This window comes from Suncus etruscus, chromosome 2, assembly GCF_024139225.1.
Source record: "Suncus etruscus isolate mSunEtr1 chromosome 2, mSunEtr1.pri.cur, whole genome shotgun sequence".
Taxonomy (NCBI): domain Eukaryota; kingdom Metazoa; phylum Chordata; class Mammalia; order Eulipotyphla; family Soricidae; genus Suncus; species Suncus etruscus.
This window is the reverse complement of record NC_064849.1, coordinates 152,305,962-152,329,292: the sequence shown is the minus strand read 5'-3', so window position 1 is coordinate 152,329,292 and position 23,331 is coordinate 152,305,962. Positions and strand designations below refer to the sequence as shown.

The following is a 23,331-nucleotide window of genomic DNA, read 5'->3' as shown; positions in this document are numbered from 1 at the left end:
CCTAAAATCATGAGTGAGTAGAGACTGCAAAGAGTACAGCAGGTAGGGTACTTGCCTGTACACAGACATCTGGATTTGATTACCGACACTCTATATGGAACCAAATCCTAAGTAATTGGGGTGTGGGTCCCGGGGGGGGGGGGAAGTGGTAGAGAGGATGGCTTGTCTCTGGGGGCAGGAATCTCCTTTCAGTGGGTTAAAAGGCTTGAAGTGATTAAATAATAGAAAAGAAAATACAGACCCAAAAGGTAAGCAGAAGAACAAAATACGTACCATCCTCATGCATGCTCCAAGTATTCTGAAAAGCACAGTCGAGTAGCATTTATCCCTATCTTGGGTTAGAAAACCATTAAATGGAATTATGGGAGCTGAGCAAGAGAAGTAATAATGGAAAGGCTTAAAATAAAACAGCTATCAAAAAGAAAAGAGAAAAGAAAATACTTCTGAAAATTTTACCCTTTATATTAGCTAACTATGGAGTTCTCTTCTACAATAAAACAAAAATTATTCATGTCCCACATTATGGTCATGAATAGGGGATGGCTCTAAAATGCTCTGTGGAAATCATCTCTCCATTCAGGAGCTTGGCACAGCTGCTCAGAGAAGTGGGTTATATGCAAACTGAAGCTTATATCCTAAGAATTTGCCTTTATAAGTAACAGCTCTGAAAGCCAAGAATAAAAAAAGTCTTAAGGATGACTGGTACAAGTAGCATCTATTGGCAAGTACCTTTTGGGAGGCAAGCTTTGAATTCTTTTGAATAAATACACATCATTCGTATTGTGCATCTACTTACAAAGTAAAGAGAAGGTTGATCCAGTTACAACTGCAGATTCAAACACTGGTTTGTACTAGCTGACATTTCTTTTTGGGGGGCGGGGTATATCCAGCAGCTTTCAGGGGTTACTCCTGGTTCTGCACTCAGGAATTATTCCTGGCAGTGCTCAGGGGACCATAATAAAATGCTGGGGATAAAACCCAGGTCAACTGCAAGCAAATCAAATGCCCTTCACGCTGTGCTGACATTCCTCCTACCGCTCCCATAGCTGACATTTTTTTATGTTTATTTTTTAATTAAAATATTTAAGTACCTTTATTTCTTTTTTTAATTACCTTTATTTCAAACATGGTTGTAGTCATAATAAAGCACACCCCCCTTCACCAGTGCAACCTTCCCACCACCAATGCCCTCATCTCTCTCCTCCCTCATCCCCCTACCTATCTTCAAGACAGACATTCTATTTCTTTCACTCACTACCATTGTCATGGTAGTTCTTGCTGTAGTTATTTCTCTAACTGCACTCACCAATCTTTGTAGTAAGCTTCATATGGGCTGGTCTTTCCAGCCCTCATCTCTATTGTCTGTGGCTGTTATTACAATAATGTCTTCGTTTGTTTGTTTGTTTGTTTGTTTGTTTGTTTTTGGGTCACACAGGCAGCACTCAGGGGTTACTCCTTGTTCTATGCTTAGAAATCGCCCCTGGCAGGCTCTGGGACCATATGGGATGCCGGGATTCAAAACCACCGTTCCTTTGTATACAAGGCAAATGCCTTACCTCCATGCTATCTCTCTGGCCCACAATAATATCTTTTATTTTTCTTAAATATCACAAATGAGTGAGACTATCCTGTGTCTATCTTTCTCCTTCTGACTCATTTCACTCAGCATAATAGTTTCCATGTCCATCCAAGTATAAGAAAATTTCATGACTTCACTTTTCTTGACAGTTGCATAGTATTCCATTGTGTATATGTACCACAGTTTCTTTAACCACTAATCTGTTGTTGGACGTCTGGGTTGTTTACAGATTCTGGCTATTGTAAATAGAGCTGCAATGAACATAGGGCATTTTTGTATTGTATTTTGTGTTCCTAGATTATATTCCTAGGAGTGGTATTACTGAATAATATGGGAGCTCAATTTCCACTTTTTTGAGGAATGCCCATATTGTTTTTCATAAAGGCTGGACTAGACAGCATTTCTTTACTTATGTAAAAAGTAAAACATTCCACAGCTGGAGCAATAGTACAGTGGTAGGGTGCCTGCCTTGCATATGACCAACCTGAGCTTGATCCACCTACATCCTAGCATCCCATATGGTTCTCAGAGCTAGCCAGAAGTGATCCCTAAGCACAGAGCAGAGTAAACCCTGAGCACCACCAGGTGTTGTATAAAAACAAACATAAAATGTAACTCAGCCCAGAGAAGAAGACAGAATTAACTAAAGGTGGTCAAGAGATAGGAAGATAGTGGTAGGAAGGAAAGAAAATACAGTCAAATACCTCCAGATTTGAAGTTCAATGGGAGGTTTCTTTGAATATTATGTTTCCACTTTTAGCTCAACTCATGACTACTCTTTCTGTTTTTAAGAATATATGTTCTCTGGGGCCAGTGAGGTGGAGCTAGAGGTAAGGTGTCTGCCTTGCAAAGCGCTAGCCAAGAAAGAACTGCGGTTCGATCTCCCCGCATCCTATATGGTCCCGCCAAGTCAGGGCAATTTCTGAGTGCTTATCCAGGAGTAACCCCTGAGCATCAAACGGGTGTGGCAAAAAAAAAAAAGAAGAAGAAGAAGAAAGAATATATGTTCTCTGTTTAAGAAATATGTATGACATTTATTTAAATGTAAACATGGCTTTTAAATGGCATAGAGATTGGCAAACTATATTATTAAAGTCTTCTAACCTCTCTTTTCTTTCTATTGCTATTTTAAATCTCCAGAATTTTCTGAGGGAAAAATGTTTTATTTTTTCTATTCTCTCAAAAGTTAAAAGAAACAGGAATATCCAATGATTAAGTGTCCTAGGATATTCTCTGGCCTTGCATTTTCCCTTTCAAGCTAGTGGTGTGAGCTAGAAAACAGAAGACCGAAAATGAAAAGATGGAAGCTGCTCCCAGTCCTTCACAGCTATATTTGTATATACCATTGACTGAAGATAGTCCTCCCTTGAATGCATCTCTCTCTCTCTTTTGAGAAAGAAAAGGAGGCAAAAATGGATTTTTAGCTTACTTCAAAATTAAACCTTTTATACCAGAAGATTTATAACAGAAACACAAATGAGCTACAAATGTGATCTAAGTCTAACCCATGTCCTTATGTATTTGGATCAAGACAGCTTCATTCAGACAAACCACATCTTCAGGGTTCAGAAGTCTGATAGGAAGCTTGCCACAATCGTGTGGAATGCAACTAGGGCATAGAAGTAGGACAATCATAATTGGAAATGACCACTATGGACTAGAATTAGATGCTTAAAGAAGAAAAGGTGATAGGTACCCCTCAGTGCAATATTGAAAACCACAGTGTCTAAAAGTGAAAAAAAGGAAGAAGTAAGGATGAGAGAGTTGAAGAAAGAGAAGGAGGAAGAGATTGAGGAGGAAGAGAAGAAAGGAATGAAGGAAGGAAGGAAAAGATAAAAAAGAAAGGAAGGGTGGAAAATAAAAAGATGAAGAAAGAAAGAAGAAAGAAAGAAAGAAAAAGAGAGAAAGAAAGAAAACATCCTGTACCTAAAATCATCTAAAATAGATTCCAGAGTAGGGTCTGGAGGCAAGGTAGGGGGGCAATCTTGTGGAAAGTGCGGGGTTGGAACACTGTATTATGAAATCCTAGCCATTAATAGTATTGTAATAGTGCTTAAAATAAATTTATAAAAACAACCACTATTAAGGACCATTGGAAGCAACTCTCAGTCATATCTGTATGCAATTTTCTCCAAGTATATAATGATTAGATACCAAAGATACATATATGTATCTATAAACAAATCTTGAGAAGATAATTTTAAAATAATACATGATTAAAATATGTAAATCATATAGAAGCATGTGAAAATGTGATCATCTTCTTTTCAATACTGCTCTTAGTACTTAAATATACTGTTTAAACTATAGTGATATACTATAGTGTCATTTCTGTGAGTAGAATAAATATGCTGGGGGTTAAACCCGAATTAGGTCCTATGAGTTTCTATTAACACTCTGGTGTGGCCTTATTATGAATAAAGGTGATGTTCTCAGAGGGAAAAAAAGAGAAAATGGGATCTTCTATATTTATATACACTATTTCAATAAAATTTTAAAAATAAAGTACCACATGGTCATAGATAAAATGCAAATTCTAAAATGCAAAGTAAAAATTTTCCTGTTTCATATTCCCTCTTCTCAAAGGTACTTAGTTTTGTGTGTGTGCCTTCCTAAATTTTCTGTGAATATACAGTATATATTCACACACATACACATCTATACTTAAATAAATATGTAAATAGAGAGAGAATATACATATACATATATATACATATATACCTGATATAGTTATGAAATATGTTAAGTGATTTCATTATGAAATCTTATATACACAGTGTATATAGAGTATTGCTTTGCCATCACTACCAAAACTTAAAAGTAAGACATAGACCAATAATGAAACCAGTCTCTTTAAAGTCTTCCACATCAATCGTCTTAATGAATCCCCTCTCTCATCCTACCTTACAACAGTTTCCACTAGCCTGACTTTCACAATATACAATCAGTCCCTTGTTTTTCATTTTTCTTTTGCTATCTAAGCACACAACACCAAGCACTATAATTTGTCCTAGTATTTATATTCTAAGTAAATGTAATCATTCCCTACACAGTCCTGCTGATTCCTTCTATTTGCAATATTTGTAGGTTTGCTTGCTTTTTTTTCTTGGTTAATATATCTCAGACGTTTTAGTGAATATACAGAATTACCTGATCCTTTTAATTCTGTGGCATGAACAAATAACTTGATAAATAACTTAATAGTTTCACACCTTTGGTAATTACAAATACTGCTGTAAAGAATAAGTTGAGCATTCATCTCTAACCCCTAACCAATTTTAGGGGTTGGATCATTAGTACTGCTAATTAGGGGCTGCTATCAAGGATGCTCAGGAAATTGAAGACAGAGATTAGAGCCAGCCCTCATATGCAAAGTATAGGGCCTCACGAATTTTTTAACTAAACATTTTTAACTAATTTTTTATTAAAAAGAAATTTTACTACTAATGTGAATCGAGGATGCATGTTGATTATTTCAGAATTATTGAAAAAATTTCAGGGGCCGGAAAGATAGCATGGAGGTGGGGGGCATTTGTTTGTCTCACATGCACAAGGATGGTGGTTCAAATCCTGGCCTCCCAGATGGTCCCCAGAGCCTGCCAGAAGCAGTTTCTGAATGTAGAGCCAGGAATAACCCCTGGGCACTGCCGGGTGTGACCAAACACCAAAAAAAAAAAAAAAAGAAAAGAAAAAAGAAAAAAAAAAAGAATAAGAAAAAAGAAAAAAACATTTCATGCCTAAAACAAGCTTAACATAAATATCATCTATATTGAAGATATTCACATTTTGCAACACTCACATTTGCTTGGAAGCAAGAAGACATCTTGAAAGCACACAGGGATTGTCTCTTTGTAACAAAGAGTTTTCTATTCTAACATTACAGTTACTAGAAGTAATTATAAGTGAATATTGAGTTAGTATCTTTGTAGGTAGTATTGATAAATTCATTAGAACACAGCCTAAAATGTAACCACCAAAAGATTCCAAATGCCATGGCACCAACAAAGCACAAGTTCATTCTTTCTCATTTTAGTCCAGTACTTTTGGTGGGCCAAGTTGAAGGAGGCAATACTATTCCGTAGAGATTCTGAGGTTATCAAGTTAATGCTACTTTGTTGTACTGTGAGCCTGTGGAACATGGTCTTGTTTGCATGCAGAAGCTTATCTCCATCATGTCAATGGATTGTGCCATACACAACAGAGGGAAGAGGAAAGAAAGAAAGCAAAGAGCAAGCTACTGTCAGACAGTACAGAAGTTTTACATATTATATTTCTGTTATGGGAGAGGAAAGATGAACTAGTTAGAGAAAATCTAAGTGGGGACATGCTGCTCTGGCCCTTTTAGCCAGGCACACTTGAAAAGTTGGTGCAGGAGAAGACTCAATTACTGAGAAAAAGGAATAGAAGTTGATCTGAGGGAAATCATACTTGCTGTGGCAACTGAGAATCCAGTATTAAACACTCCAATCTCTTTGTCACCAAGTCATTTTATCAGTCACTCGGCTGGAGAAATGCTTAAATCAGACTAATGTCACTTCTCCCTAGGCCACTGGAACTCCATGTCACTATCAACATTTATCTGAAAATCAGGAATGAAATAAATAAAAATAACTTTTTTTAAAGATCAATAAAGGGTTATCTCTATGCTCAGCACCTTACCTGAATCATCTAATCAATCTTTAAAATAAGCTATGAGAAAAAAAACACATTATTATTCAGCTAATGATAAGATAAGAAGATTAAAATTTAGTAAATTATATTGCCCAAGCTTCACAATTAGTCTATAATTACTAAGGGTTATGAATTGAACATAGAGCCTTTGTGCTTAATCTTAATTTCTACAGTGAAGAGTTACATTTAAAAGCTCTATCCTTAACAATATATACTGTTCAACATGAAGCTGAGATCAATAGTTTAAATATAGAGAAGTAAAATTCGGAGTAACTATTAGAAGGCATTCAAGGCCAGCCTGTCCTAGTATTAATGACACATTACCAATGATTGGATTTGCTTGAGCAACAATTATGTTAGTTAATATAAATATTTTCACTTTTCAAATAAGAAAAGTAGGGCATAGGGGGATAGAGAGCTAGATAGTACAGGGAGTGGGTAGGGCACTTGCCTTGGATGTGGCAGACCTGGGTTTGATTCTAGGAGTTAATTCCTGAGTGCAGAACCCAAGTAACCTCTGAGCATCACTGGGTGTAGAGGGATGGAGGGAGGGAGGGAAGGAGGGAAGGAGGGAGAAAGGAAGGAAGGAAGGGAGAAAGGAAGGAAGGAAGGGAGAAAGGAAGGAAGGAAGGAAGGAAGGAAGGAAGGAAGGAAGGAAGGAAGGAAGGAAGGAAGGAAGGAAGGAAGGAAGGAAGGAAGGAAGGAAGGAAGGAAGGAAGGAAGGAAGGAAGGAAGGAAGGGAGGGAGGGAGGGAGGGAGGGAGGGAGGAAGTAGAGAAGGAAGAGAGTAGAGAAGGGAGGGAGGGAGGGAATAGAGAAGGAAGGGAGTAAGGGAGGGAGGGAGGGAGGAAGGGAGAGAGAGAAGAAGAAAACTAGAGCACAGAGAATTTGCAATTTGACCAAGTTCACACAGTTGATTAGAGAAATGCATTACCACTAAGCTCATTCATTAAAAAAGACAGAGGTATAATTTGGATAGGTTAATAATTATGAGTCACATCATTTTGACATATATTTTTCCTGTAAATAGGACATTCTTAAGTGACAAGTTTTATCTTTAGTGTTTTTATATAGTAGATACATAATAATAAATATTCATGAAGTTTGGAAGAGATCTGATGCACAGATAAAGTATTTATAGGACCTCAATATCATGCTAAAATATCATTTCATATTTATCAATTAATATTTACTAGTTTCCAGATGGTGTCCTAGAAATCTACAGGGTACAATTCATTCTTATTTTTTATTTGTCTTTTTAAAAAATTATTTTTGTATTTGACTTCAGTCATGCAGACTACTCTTCAGATGACTAGATGTCACTAGGAAAAAGATACTGTCTTTTTTCCTCAACTATTGTTACTTTGGCCCCAACACTCATCTCACATCATTGCTTCAGTACACTTAGTTGCTTTGATGGACCAGTTTCTAGTTTGCTGAATGTTAGTTACAATTTCACTATGGTGAGTGAATAGGTATTGTTACTATATGTTATTGGGAATTCTAAATGTATTGCATATGCTCCTAGGGGAGGAGGAAGGGCATAAACTAAAGGGTTATATGAGAAAGTTCTGCAGAAATAAAAGAGTAATATATCCTGATGTGATAGTGATACAAATATATATATATATATGAAATAAAATTATATACAAGCAAGGTTATAGAAATAATGCATGACTTAAGATATGAAATAAAATTATATACAAGCAAGGTTATAGAAATAATGCATGACTTAAGACCTTACCTTGATTGTGGTCAGCTTGGATTTTATCCCTGACACTACATGGTCTTCAATTTCTTTGTATTTTCACAATTTTTCTAAGAAATCCCTTAGGAAACATTAGCAATATAATATACTAAGATCCGAATGTCCTAGATACTCATAATTTTTCAATATCAACCGCTTGAGTATTTTTTAAAATAATTTAAAAAATGTACTTCTATCTTTTGGACATTTCCACCAATTCACTGTTAAAAGCAATAAAGCTATGTGTGAATTTTTCACTTTTAAAAGCATTAATTTAGTCAATAGCTCAATTCAGTTGCCACCAGATAATTTAATTCATTACAATATCACGCTCCAGTCAGTCAACATACTTACTCTTCTGCTTTATGTGGGCAAATTTATATTTGGACTTTGTCAGTTGAATAATTGATTTTTAAAACCAATAATCCAATGTCATGTAATATGAGTTAAAGCAATCTGTAAACTACTTATATTTATAATTTAAAAATTGTTTGACTTTGAATCAAATCATGGGTAATCTTTCATAACGCAGAATAACAAGTTGTACATACTAAAGAATTGTAACTTGAATTCATTATACTTTCAACAGTGTTTAAATAAATCCTATTGAGGGGTAGAGAACTAGTACAGAAGGTAAGGCACGTGTACTGCATGTACCCCTTCTGTGTTCAATCCATGACCACACCTGGTCAGGAGTAGTGTAAGCCAGGTGTGATCTAGGAGATCTCTGTTATCACCAACTGTGCCCTGGAAGTCCCTTAAGATCACCCGTGTGGTCCTCGTATCGTTGATCCCACAGGGCAGTACTATATCATTAGGTAGTACTTTATCCTTTAGCCCAAGTATCAAACTACAGTCCAGATTGCCAACCCGTGGGCCACTCTGAGCACCACTTAGGAGTTTCTTCATCCACCTCCACCCCACCACCATTAATAATAATAATAATAATAATAATAATAATAATAATAATCACTAATAATAAGAACTTCTATCCTCTCACAGTATTTTCTATCAGACCTTACTTAAACTATAAAAGTAAAAGGACAGAAAATACAAACACGAAAGGACAAAAAATACAAACATGAAAGCTTGTATTTGTGTCACTAATCATACAAATAAAATAAATAAGCTAGATTCTGAAAATCACCTACTCCAGAGTTTCTCAAACTTTACTGTGCATTTTTCACTTAGAAAAGTTATCTTAATATACAAATATCTGAAACCAACTCCATAACAATTCAACCAGATTCTTGGGGCTTAGGCATGGAATCTATTTTCGACATTAGTACCTATTCTGAGTACTTTTACAGATGTTGCATCCTTTCACATCATCATTCATACTTTATGACATAGGTACTATTATCACTTCTATTTGACTCGTGGGGAATTGAAGCTTATTAAGAAAACAAACTGGATTAAATGGGGGCTCATCATAGACCAGGAAGCATCAATTTCTGTGTTTGCAAAACAGTCTCAGAACCCTTTAAACCATCTTCCCAGGAGTCTGCAGCCTGGAACACTATCATACAATCTAGGTGTTACAGAATTTTACTAAATCAGATACAGACAGAAAATAATAAAAATAGAATACAACCTGACTTCAGGTACAGTTAAAGGCACAAGTGCAAACAGAAGACATGGTAGAAACCTAGTCAATGGAGTGGTGAAATGAATATAATTAAGGCAGAACCGTTCTATTATTTTTCTGAGAGTTATCACATAGAAAAAGATGACGAAGGCATAGGTTAAATAATGTGTACAGGATCATACAATGAGTAAGTAATAAGACAAGAATCTGAACTGAGGAAATGTGAGAGCCAAATTCATGTAACTTGAAAATAGGAGATAATGATATTAATAAATTATAAATATAAATAATGACAGCTGTGAACTTAGTGATCAAATTCATAAATATTTACCTGGGTTAACTATGGAAAATAAAATCTTTTTCTTTTTTTTTTTTTTTTGGTTTTTGGGCCACACCCGGTAATGCTCAGGGGTTACTCCTGGCTATGCGCTCAGAAGTCGCTCCTGGCTTGGGGGACCATATGGGACACCGGGGGAATCGAACCGCGGTCCGTCCGAGGCTAGCGCAGGCAAGGCAGGCACCTTACCTTTAGCGCCACCGCCCGGCCCCATAAAATCTTTTTCTCAAAAAGTTAAACTTCCTTTTTGGGGCTGGAGAGATAGCATGGAGGTAATGCATTTGCCGTGCATGCAGAAGGTCGGTGGTTTGAATTTCTCCCGGCATCCCATATGTCCCCCAAGCCTGCCAGGAGCGATTTCTGAACATAGAGCCAGGAGTAAACTTCTGAGTGCTGCCGGGTGTGACCCCCCCCGAAAAAAAAGCTAAACTTCCCTTTTAACATACCTGGTCATTAAAAAGAAATATCAAGGGGCAACATATTTTTGGTTTGAATATATATGTCATAAATAAAGATATAAATATAAATATGTATAAAATATCTCTTATATATAAATATATAATAAAATATACGTTTATATATGTACATAAACATATAAATATATATAATCATATATATGAAACAAGAGGAAAAAGATTGCTCCCTTAAGAAATAGGTAATTAAGTGAATTAGTTAAAATAGAACCAAGGTAAGAATCAAAACTAGGGGCCGGGAAGGTGGCGCTAGAGGTAAGGTGTCTGCCTTGCAAGCGCTAGCGTAGGACGGACCGCGGTTCGATCCCCCGGTGTCCCATATGGTCCCCCCAAGCCAGGGGCGATTTCTGTGCGCATAGCCAGGAGTAACCCCTGAGCATCAAAAGGGTGTGGCCCAAAAACCAAAAAAAAGAAAAAGAAAAAGAAGAATCCCGGCATCCCATATGGTCCCCTGTGCCTGCCAGGAGCTATTTCTGAGCAGAGAGCCAGGAGTAACCCCTGAGCAATGCCAGGTGTGGCCCAAAAACCAAAAAAAAAAAAAAGAATCAAAACTAAAGTAAGACATGGTACTAGGGGCTGGAGTGATAGCACAGCAGCAAAGTAAGGCATATGCCTTGCACACCGCCGACTCTGGTTCAATCCCTGTTTTCCCATATGGTCCCCTGAATCTGCCAGGAATTATTTCTGAGCAGAGTCAGGAGTAACCCCTGAGTGCCACCAGGTGTGCCCCATTCCCTCCCTCCAAAAAGACATGACTCTAATTGCTCTTTACAATCTCTTCCCACATAAAGATTCTGAATGTTTTTTGCCTTATTAAAGCTTTGCTTAACATTATCCTTAGCATGGTGAATAGGGCAATTGCCTCGTACGTGCCCCATCCAGTTTTGATTTCTGACATTCCCTATAGTACCAGGATCCTGGCAGGAATAATTGTTGAGTGTAGAGCCAGGAGTAACCCCTAAATGCCATGGGTGTGCCCCCCCCAAAAAAAACAAAAATTAAAAGGCTTTGCTTTGTAAAGTCAGAAGGGTTCATCAATTTATATTTGGATTACAACGAGAGTTATCAAGGAGAAAAAAATAGCCTGACTTTGAGTGTTCTAATTCTGTAAACTGCTGTATTCTCTTTTTTTCTTGAATAAAACACAAAGTCAGCAAACAATTCCTTTTGTTACATACTGGAGAAATTATTTTACGTCATAGCAAAATCATTTGATCAGCTGCTGTCAATCTAGAAACTAGAATTATCCTCAGTGGAGAAAAACTAAAAGCTTTTCCTCTAAATTCTGGTACAAGACAAGGCTGTCTGCTCTCAATGCTCCTCTTCAACATAGTACTGGAAGTGCTTGCTACAGCAATCAGGCAAAAAAAAAAGATATCAAGGAAATCCAGATAGGAAAGAAAGAAGTCAAGCTCTCACTGTTTGCAGATGACATGATACTCTACTTAGAAAACCCTGAAGACTCTACCAAAAAGCTTCTAGAAACAATAGACTCATATAGCAAGGTGGCAGGCTACAAAATTAACACACAGAAATCAATGGCCTTTTTATACACCAATGATGATAGGGAAGAGATGGACGTCAAGAAGGCAATCCCCTTCACATTACTGCCACACAAACTCAAATATCTTGGAGTCAACTTGACCAAAGAAGTGAAGGACCTATACAAAGAAAACTATAAAGCCCTGCTCCAAGAAATAAGAGAGGACACATGGAAATGGAAACACTCATGGATTGGCAGGATTAACATCATTAAAATGGCAATACTACCCAAAGCATTATACAGATTTAATGCAATCCCTCTAAAGACATTCTTCAAAGAAGTGGATCAAACACTTATGAAGTTCATCTGGAACAATAAACACCCTCGAATAGCTAAAGCACTCCTAGGGAAAAGGAAAATGGGAGGCATTACTTTCCCCAACTTTAAACTGTACTACAAACCAATAGTTATCTAAACAGCATGGTATTGGAATAAAGACAGACCTTCAGATCAGTGGAATAGGCTTGAGTTCTCAGACAATGTTCCCCAGACATACAGTAACCTAATTTTTGACAAAGGAGCAAGAAATCCTAAGCAGAGCAGGGAAAACCTCTTCAACAAGTGGTGCTGGCAGAACTGGTTAGCGACTTGCAAAAAAGCGAACATAGACCCCCAGTTAACATCATGTATGAAGGTAAAATCCAAATGGATTAAAGACCTTGATATCAGACCCGATACCATAAGGTATATAGAACAACACATAGGTAAAATACTCCATGACATTGAGACTAAAGGCATCTTCAAGGAGGAAACTGCACTTTCCAAACAAGTGGAAGCAGAGATAAACAGATGGGAATACATTAAGCTGAGAAGCTTCTGCATCTCAAAGGAAATAGTACCCAGGATACAAGAGTCACCCACAATGTGGGAGAAACTATTTACCCAATACCCATCAGATAAGGGGCTAATATCCAAAATATACAGGGCACTGACAGAACTTTACAAGAAAAAAACATCTAATCCCATCAAAAAATGGGGAGAAGAAATGAACAAATACTTTGATAAAAATAAAATACAAATGGCCTAAAGGCACATGAAAAAATGCTCCTCATCACTAATCATCAGGGAGATGCAAACCAAAACAATGATACCATCTCACACCACAGAGATTGGCACACATCAAAAAGAATGAGAACAATCAGTGCTGGCGGGGATGTGGAGAGAAAGGAACTCTTATCCACTGCTGGTGGGAATGCCATCTAGTCCAACCTCTATGGAAAGCGATATGGAAATTCCTCCAAAATCTGGAAATTGAGCTCCCATTTGACCCAGCTATTCCACTCCTAGGGATATACCCTAAGAACACAAGAATACAATACAAAAATTCCTTCCTCACACGTATATTTATTGCAGCACTATTCACGATAGCCAGGCTCTGGAAACAACCAAGATGCCCTTCACCAGACGAATGGCTAAAGAAACTGTGGTACATATACACAATGGAATATTATGCAGCCATCAGGAGAGATGAAGTCATGAAATTTTCCTATACATGAATGTATATGGAATCTATCATGCTGGGTGAAATATGTCAGAGGGAGAGAGAGAGATGCAGAATAGTCTCACTCATCTATGGGTTTTAAGAAAAAAATAAAAATTTGCAACAATCCTCAGAGACAATGAGAGGAGGGCTGGAACTTCCAGCTCACTTCATGAAGCTCTCCACGAAGAGTGGTGAGTGCAGTTATAAAAATAACTACACAGAGAACTACCATAATCATGTGAATGAATGAGGGAACTGGAAAGCCTGTCTAGAGTACAGGTAGGGGTGGGGTTGGATGGAGGGAGATTTGGGACATTGGTTGTGGGAACGTTGCACTGGTGAAGGGGGGGTGTTCTTTACATGACCAAAACCTAATCACAATCATATTTGTAATCAAGATGTTTAAAAAAAAAAGAAATTTTCTAATTTGCCTAATTATCAACCAAGAGAAGAGAAAACCCTGTACTAATTTAAGCTGTTGGAGTGACTGATGAGAATGATGCAATGCTAAGTCTACAGAATACATGGAGAAGAATCTAAATTTTGGTTCTGGTGTTTGAAGGGATTTTAAAATTACTTTTAAAAATAGGTCATATATGCTTGCCTGAATTGGAGAAGGACTCTAGGGATTTCTGCAGTGTTTTAGGAAATCTCCATTGGGCAGACTCTTGTTCCCAGAAAGTAAAGTGCCCTTGAATATTATAGGACACAATTTCTGTCATCTTCAACAGGACCAGAATGGGGTGGAGCCACGGGATTTAACACCCCGCTGGCTACTGCCAAGAGACCAATTACTATATTCACAGCTAACTTAATGGGATCCTGAGTAACATCATTAAGGGCACAGTAGGCAATAAATGATTATAAAGAACCTTGTGAAATTCCCTAGGTATCTATGACTTCTCTACCTCCCTTATCTAATACCATCTGTGGATGCACAGATGACCTGGAAATGGAAATTGTGTAACTAATAACTTCTAATTGAAAGAAATCTAACTTAAGACTATACTGCTCATTGCATAGTAAGTCTTAGTTCACACCTAGGGAATCTAAACTGGCTATTGCTAATCTCTTTGGAAATTTGAAGCTCAATTGTCATTAAGTTTCAAAAGATTTACTTCTGTCAAGTGAAAATGGTATATTAAAAATTCAGCCGGCGCATAATAGCTTTTGTTAAGGAGAATTTTACAACTTCTTGAGAGGTGATTCAGGGTGCCAAATGAAGAGACTTTGTAAAAATGCAGGTTCTTGGCTACTCCTAACACCTACTAAATCTAAACCATTTGAGCCTGGAGCCCAGGGACCTACTACATCTTAACAAGCTCCCTGGATAATTCTTAAGTATATTATTAAAAATTCTGTCCTACAATACACTAGCCCTACCCTAAAAATCACTTGTAACTACTGAATCTTATAAAATGTGAACTTTAACAATCACTCCAAAGGTTCCTATCAAGATGGCATTCTAGGAGGGGAGATATGGGAAGGAACATTGGTAGAGGAAGTTGACAGCAGTGGTGGGACTGATGCTGGAACATTGTATGCCTAAAGCTCAGATATAAATAATTTTGTATATTATGATGTTTTAATAAAAGAATGTTTTTAATAAATAAAAAGCTAAAAATGTTTGAACTTCTAGCACAATTTTAATTGGCTAAAGAAAATCAGTGCTTAGTGAAGGGGGTGTTCTAAAAAAATAAAAAAGAAAGAAAACCAGTGCTTCTGAATATTTAAAAAATTCAACCACAAGTTGACTTTCCTCTTATTTTGGGAAAGGATACAGCATATAGCTAACATTTCTATAGCAATGTTAAATAAACTTGTAAAGGCCACAATGTTCTTCAGCCTCTTAACAAATATTTTGTTGTTCAATGATGTTTCTAACTCAAACAAAGCTAATAATAACACTAAATCCTAGAATAAAACAGGCTTTAGAAATTCAAGAGAAAAAGTTATGTAAGATTGACAATATTCTCTAGAGAGTCAAGAAATATCCACCAAATTCAAATGGAATGGAATGTATAACAAGCAAGGAATTGTTATTTTTCTTATTTATTTATTTTTACCCCATTAGAGTTTCAGGAGCCCAAAAGCTGTGAAAACTATTAGGAATCGGAAATGCAAGAACCTTTTTTAAACCCAAGTTTCAATGCTTGTTTGTTTTTCAGGCAGAAATAACAACTGGTACAAACACTTGATGAAAACAACATTTATCTATCTAACTGAGCTCACACAGAAACTAGAAATTGGAACATTTACCTGTTAAAAAATAAAAAGTTCAATTGCTAAGGCACTGGAAATCAAACCTCTTTCATAAAGAAAATTACCCCAATCAGACACCATTCAGCCAGGCTTCATTCACGTCACTCTCAAAAGGCAAAAATCTTCAATGGGATGAATCATCAAACAGCTGGCTTCCACCAACTGCCACTCCAATATGCAAGAAGCTGGCTGTCGATGGATGGCAGCGTATCCATACCATCTTGTTTGAAATAACTCAGGCTGAAGTAGTGGGGCTCTTCAGGAAGACCATCAAAAGGGACTTATGCCACTCATGCCAGGTCTAATAGAAGAGTCTTTTTCAAATCGTTGCATATTGACTGTGATGAAGAGAAAGTGCTACTTACTTAAATGCTCAAACTACAGAGTGCTTTTCTGTCTAATGTGGGGATAACTAGGGGATAGCACAAAAATGGCCCAGGAAGTAAGGCACTTGCCTTGCCCATGGCCACGTAGGCTATGATCCTGGTTAGATGCCCAGTACTACATATGCTTCCCCAAGAATTGGCAGGAGAATTTGTTCTGAGACCAGACCAGGAGTAGGCCTGAACACTTTTGTGCATGGCACTAAAAGCAAAGAAAAAAAAGAAGGTAAATAATGTATTCTGATTTTATAATCAATGTATATAAATCAAATGAAGATTAAAACCATTTAAATTATTGAGAAATATCCTGCCACATGTGAAACCCTATGTTTGATCTTTGACAACACACACACACACACACACACACACAAACACCTTTACATTCAGGTGGCAAGGGTCTACCCCTGAAACTGCATAATTTTCCAATCACTCCCAGCAGCTGCTCCTACCAGGTATGGTCCAACAGTAAAACTCAAAACAACTTGCTTCTTTCTAGTTCATACAATAAACAACAGTTCAGCAATGAAAACAGCAAACTGCAGAAGCATGTAATAACATGGTGAGTTCCGAATGAAGTGTGCTCAGAGAAAGAAGCCACACTAAAAGCTTTATACAGTATGATGCTATGTATAGAACAGACTGGGAAAGTGAAACTGCTGGGATAGAAAGCAGATCCATGTTAGGGGTAGAAGAAGAAGAAGGAAGACTACAGAGAAAGACCATAAGGAGGTTTTTTTTGAGTAATAGAACTGTTCCTTACCAAACATATGCAATAAATAATATATTTATTATATGTTAATAAAATAACTTTTACATGTTTATTTTGAAAAAGTAGGCTTATTTTAAGCTGAAACTTAAATATTTTACACTAACTTCCTGGAATGACACATTTCAAACCCCAAAGCCTTCACTTTTGTCTAATTTTAAATAAAATTTCAATGTCAGTGTTTTGGCAGATATTCAAAAATAATATCTAATCTGTTCAAATCTCTATGTCAGTAGTAAGTGTGGAAAAAAAATGGTTGATTTTGGGGCCGGGCGGTGGCGCAAGAGGTAAGGTGCCTGCCTTGCTAGGTGCTAGCCTTGGACGGACCGAGGTTCGATCCCCCGGCGTCCCATATGGTCCCCCAAGCCAGGAGCGACTTCTGAGCGCATAGCCAGGAGTAACCTCTGAGCATTACCGGGTGTGGCCCAAAAAACCAAAAAAAAAAAAATGGTTGATTTTAAAACCACAATAAAGAAACTTTTTAAATTGTATTTTATTCAAACATGTGTGATCTACAGAGTCCTTCATAGTTGAATTTCATATTTACAGTGAGTCAGGCCCATTCCCACCACCAGTGTCAACCTCCTCCACCAATGAACCAAGAGTGATTCCTATACCACCACCCTTTGCCCCTTGGCCTGCCAGTATAATAGGCCCATTTAAGTTTAGATTGTTATAGTTTATTATTATTATATGTTTATTATTATTGTTATAGTCTTTTGATTCTATTGTCATTGACTTTAGCTTGGATATTTAGTTCTTTCCTTATTTTCCTCCACCAATGCCTCTGAGACCACTTGGCCTTTGGCCCCCAGCCTTTCTTTTTATTCCTTTCTTTTTAGTTTTATAAAAAATGCAGAAATATGTGGTAAAACAAAATAATATGTGTCCCAAGGTTCTATGAAAAAGGTGGGGGCCTTCCTTTATTTAAAAGATAAGAAATAAAAAAATAAGGGCCCGGAGAGATAATTTGCCTTGCAAGCAGCAGATTCAGGACCAAAGGTGGTTGGTTCAAATCCCGGTGTCCCATATGGTCCCCCATGCCGGCCAGGAGCTATTTCTGAGCAGACAGCCAAGAGTAACCCCTGAGCACTGCTGGTGTGGCCCAAAAACCAAAAAAAAAAAAAAAAGAAGAAGAAGAAGAAGAAAAGAAAAGAAATAAAAAATTAAAATAAAATGTTAAAAAAAAATAGGGTGTATGTGTGGCAGTTGTTTTGTTGTTGTCATTAGTGGGGTTTTTTGTTTGTTTGTTTGTTTTTCATAGGCACAGCAAAAGATAGGGAAAATAGAAAGGGAAAACCTTTGGCCTGTAAACAGAGAGATCCTACCCATGAAACATCAAAGCATCCTGCCTTAAGACCAACTTCAGGGGGCTGGAGAGATAGCATGGAGGTAAGGTGTTTGCCTTTCATGCAGAAGGTCATTGGTTCAAATCCTGGCATCCCATATGGTCCCGGGAGCCTGCCAGGAGCGATTCCTGAGCATAGAGCCAGGAGTAACCCCTGAGAGCTGCCAGGGTGACTCAAAAACCAAAAAAAGAAAAAAAGACCAACTTCAGGCTCTGGGCATACTAAGTTGTCTAACCCTAACTGGTCTTTGTGATCCCAGTAAAAGTTCTTCTCAGTCAAGGTTGTCACAGTCAGGTTTATGTAGTTAAGAGATCCTGGTTTTCATACAGATCCTATGTCAAAGTTAGGATGACAAAGAACATCTTCTGATTTCCTCTCAATCAGGGAACCCTGCCCTAAAAGCAAGTTGTTGTTGTTACCAAGTCATCAGGATGTCACATGAACCCACTCTGCAGCAAGTCGGTGCCAGCGTAGCATTAGAGCCTTCCCTGGTAGAAGTTCGATTCCTGATACTGGTGCAGAAAACCATGCTGGTTCTATAGATGGGATCCAAGGTTCAGGGTTGAATTGCCAATGTCCAATCTTCTGAAGCCTAAGACAAGTTACCATGACAAGTATTCAGGGTGTAAGGCCCCACTGCAATATAAAATATATGCATCCCTATTCCTATTAGATAAGAACTTGTTTCCAACTGTAAGATTTCCACATTTTAATGTGCCTCTGCAAAAAGGAACAATATCACATGATACTACTGGTGCATAGGGGGGTAAAATTAACAAATTAAAAAGTTCAAAAACTCATTAGAGGGATTAATGTTCTGGCTATACATGAAGACAACACATATGGTTCCTCTAACCCCTACCAAAGAGTGAATCCTTAAACACAGAGCCAAGAGGACAGGAGTAAGCCCTGAGTACCACTAAGTATTCCCCAAAATTTTATTCCTATCAAAAAACATTCAAAAACTGGAACTAAGGCACAGATACTGACCAAGTCAATGTCTACATCAAATAGATCTCTTGAGGGATCCCTGAAAAAGACAAGATTTATCAACATTTATAGATCAAGATTATGTTGTTTTTAGCTTCCTGTCCTTTCAAATTTTATACAACCTGTTGAGTCGCGTAGTAATATCTATCATAATCCACTATTAACAATCAGTTCAGTTATCTTGTTTTTTTTAAGAAATGTAAAATCAAGGTCAAAGAGATCACACAGAGGATAAAGAACTTATCTTACTTCTGATTGGGTTCTATCCTTGGCATTCTATGTTTCCTGGGCCCATCAAGAGTGATTCCTGAGTTCAGAACTAGGAGGAAGGCCTGAGTATCCACAAGTTGTGTCCCAACACAAAAAAACAAATTAAATAAATAATGTAAAATCTTTGAAACTAACGTTTTTTATATGTACATTCAATAATATTTTTATACTTTCTATTTTGATAAAGTTCAGAAAAGTTAAAAATAAATACCATAGTCTCAATACCATAAATATTTAAGTCAAGACATAATTTTTCACATGGGAAGTGATATATTCAAGGAAAGAATTAAGTCAGATATAGATATAGAGAACAGTTCTTATTTCCCATTAATGCTCCCATTTCAAAATCAGATTACAGTGTTTCAAACACATTTCTGCTAAGTTAACATTGTTCAACATGCATTGGCAACAGGATGGAAGTATTATTATTCACAGATAAAATGATAATACCAGCTGTTAGAGACAAATATCCTTCTCCAGTTGAAAAGAACATTCTCTAGGATTGAACTAACATTTTGATTTTCTTAAGGGGCAGGAGAGGTAGCACAGCGGTAGGGCATTTGCCTTGCATGCTGCCAATCTAGGACAGATGGTGGTTGGAATCCTGGCATCCCATTTGCTCCCCCAAGCCTGTCAGGAGTGACTTCTGAGCACAGAGCCAGGAGTAACCCCTGAGCGCTGCTGGGTGTGACCCAAAAACCAAAAACAAATTTTTTTCTTTTCTTTTCTTTCCTTTTTTGGTTTTTGGGCCACACCCGGCAGTGCTCAGGGGTTACTCCTGGCTGTCTGCTCAGAAATAGCTCCTGGCAGGCACGGGGGACCATATGGGACACTGGGATTTGAACCAACCACGTTTGGTCCTGGATGAGCTGCTTGTAAGACAAACGCCGCTGTGCTATCTCTCCAGGCCCTTTTTTTTTTCCTTAAGATAATGTATAACCAGCAAATTTTATTCAGTAGATATATTAACTATATCAATAGCAATGAGCATGTACTAAAGGTTTGATACAAGTTTAAGTTATTTTAAGGGGTTACTACTGGCTATGCACTCAGAAATCACTCCTGGCTTGGGGGACCACAGGGGATGCCCGGGGATATGGGACAGAATCTGGTCAGACCTGGGCCAGCCATGTGCAAGGCAAATGCCCTACCCCTGCCGCTGCTCCATGGCTCCGGCTCCAAATTTAAGTTTTTATTGTAATTTTTGTTTGTTTCTTTGAACCATACCCCAAGATGCTCAAGGTTTATTCCTAGTTCTCCACTCAGGAATTATGATGTCACCCACCTTATTCCTTGGTGCTTAGTCCAGAATTCAACTTCCTAAGTCCCATTCCTTGCCATCCTCTTGCCTCCAGTGTTGATGGCTGGTCTTGTCCTATACTATTCTCTACTTCTTTTTTTTTTTTAAATATGGAACGCTTCACGAATTTGCGTGTCATCCTTGCGCAGGGGCCATGCTAATCTTCTCTGTATCGTTCCAATTTTAGTATATGTGCTGCCGAAGCGAGCACACTATTCTCTACTTCTACTGCGTCCCTGTGATGCCACAATTTTTTTTTTAAGAACCAGAATTTCTTAGAAAAGGAAAATAACTTATAAAGATGGGTATCAGGAGCTGGGAGAACTTCCCCAAAATGAAAGGGGCAGAGTAGCTAATAATAGATATAGTTTAAGTTACAATCCTTTTAATCCCTCAAGAAAGTACATATCAAGGCTGATTAATAGTACAGTGGGTAGGATGATTGTTTTGGTTGTGGTTGACCCAGGTTCAAACTCTGGCATCCTAAAGGCTTCCCTGAGCACTGCCAGGAGTAATTCAAAGAAAGAGAAAAAAGAACAGAAAAGAAGAGAAAAGAAAAGAAAAGGAAAAAAAGGAAAGGAAAGGAAGGAAAGGAAAGAAAAAAGAAAGAAAGAAAGAAAGAAAGAAAGAAAGAAAGAAAGAAAGAAAGAAAGAAAGAAAGAAAGAAAGAAAGAAAGAAAGAAAGAAAGAAAGAAAGAAAGAAAGAAAGAAAGAAAAAGAAAGAAAGAAAGGAAGAAAGAAAGAAAGAAAGAAAGAAAGAAAGAAAGAAAGAAAGAAAGAAAGAAAGGAAGGAAGAAAGAAAGAAAGAAAAACAAGAAAGAGAAAGAAAGAAAGAAAGAAAGAAAGAAAGAGAAAGAAAGAAAGAAAGAAAGAAAGAAAGAAAGAAAGAAAGAAAGAAAGAAAGAAAGGAAGGAAGGAAGGAAGGAAGGAAGGAAGGAAGAAGAAAGAAAAAAGAAAAACAAGAAAGAAAGAAAAAGAGAAAGAAAGAAAGAAAGAAAGAAAGAAAGAAAGAAAGAAAGAAAGAAAGAAAGAAAGAAAGAAAGAAAGAAAGAAAGAAAGAAAGAAAGAAAGAAAGAAAGAAAGAAAGAAAGAAAAGGAAGGAAGGAAGGAAGGAAGAAAAGGAAGGAAGGAAGGAAGGAAGGAAGGAAGGAAGGAAGGAAGGAAGGAAGGAAGGAAGGAAGGAAGGAAGGAAGGAAGGAAGGAAGGAAGAAATTAAACATCTAAAAGATTCTGGATCTGGGGTCCTAATTCTACTAATTTCAGCTAAATTTTCCAATACATTCCAGGAAATCATGGACACTTGGTTCCTCACATGTTTTATGGTATTAATTTGGATAGAAAGAGCTTCAGCCTCCATTCTCATAAGTCTCACTGGTGTTGCCCTCAACTTTACCTGCAATCTTATCCCCAGATAATTGTGCAGTTTAAATAAAACCAGTATGCTTATTACGCAAACCTGATCTCAATTCAGGGAAGAATTGAATCAAGGAATTCTTCCTTTTGTCAAGATACAATCTTACCCCATCTCAAGCCCTTCCAAAAAGGGAGGAACTGCTGAGATTCTAATTGAGTGTAACAGCAAAAATGGACATAGACCACAGAACAACCCTGTATTATATATAGTCCGAGCTATAGAAGTATTAGTCTTCCAAAGAATGAGCTGGGTTTCAGAGCTTGATTTTGCAATGACAATGATGATTAATAATGTAAATAATGTTATTGATTAAGTAACAAGTATTTATATTTCTAAATGTGTACACATATTACTTTTCTACTCTAAACTTAGTAATATTCTTTTAAAACCATCAAGCTTCTAACTCATTTGTAACTAAGAAGATATTTTGCACAGAAATGAAGATTTTGAAAGGAAAACCATAGAATGACTGGTGCAGGTAAAAAGAGCAGGAGGCATCCAGGAGATAAAATCCTAAGAAAGAATTTCTACCTAGATATTCTGGACAGATGGTGTCTAATCACCTGGGGTCTAAAAGCTTTGCGGCAGGGAGGTCTTGGGAAGAGTTCTTTCTTTGGGGATACTTTTAGAGCTAAGTCCGGTTTCAAGCAACAGTCCACGTTAGAAAGAGTTGGTAAGGAGGGCCACGCAGCATGAGTCAGCAGGGGAGTTGGTTGCCTTTTCTTGCTGGGGACGAGGTGTGGGTTTAACTTGGCATCCCTTCTCCCTTCGCTTGGGTGCTGGGTACTGGTTCATTGGGGTAGGAGGTCAGTCTTGATACCTAATAGATTAAGAACTGAGGGTGAAGAGTTTTAATAAAGTGGGAAATCTGGATGGGATTGGGAGGTGAAGGGATAGTCGAATTTCCAAAGGGGGTAAGGGGAAAGTATATGTAAGGGGCAGAAAAGAAGAGAAGAGAAAATACATTAAAAAGAAAAAGAGAAGAAGAAAGAAAGAAGAAAAAGAAAAAAAAGAAAGTAGTGAGAAGAGAGGAGTAAAGGGGAAGGGAATGCTAGTTTGTTTGAATGTGTTCGATGAGTAGGGCCTGTAGAATGAGTCTGTAGGTTACAGTTGCTGCTTCAGTGTTCTGGCTGGTCACATGCTTCTATCTACCTAGATATTCTGCTTGAGAGTTTCT

The 23,331-nt window shown here is 37.5% G+C and overlaps 1 non-coding gene across 1 annotated transcript; it reads right to left on the bottom strand.

The window, feature by feature from the left end:
- Positions 1-20,844: 20,844 nt before the first annotated feature.
- LOC126003055 (U6 spliceosomal RNA) lies at positions 20,845-20,951 on the bottom strand. Its single transcript, XR_007493599.1, has one exon. It is a non-coding gene; the product is annotated as a U6 spliceosomal RNA (small nuclear RNA).
- Positions 20,952-23,331: the final 2,380 nt, after the last annotated feature.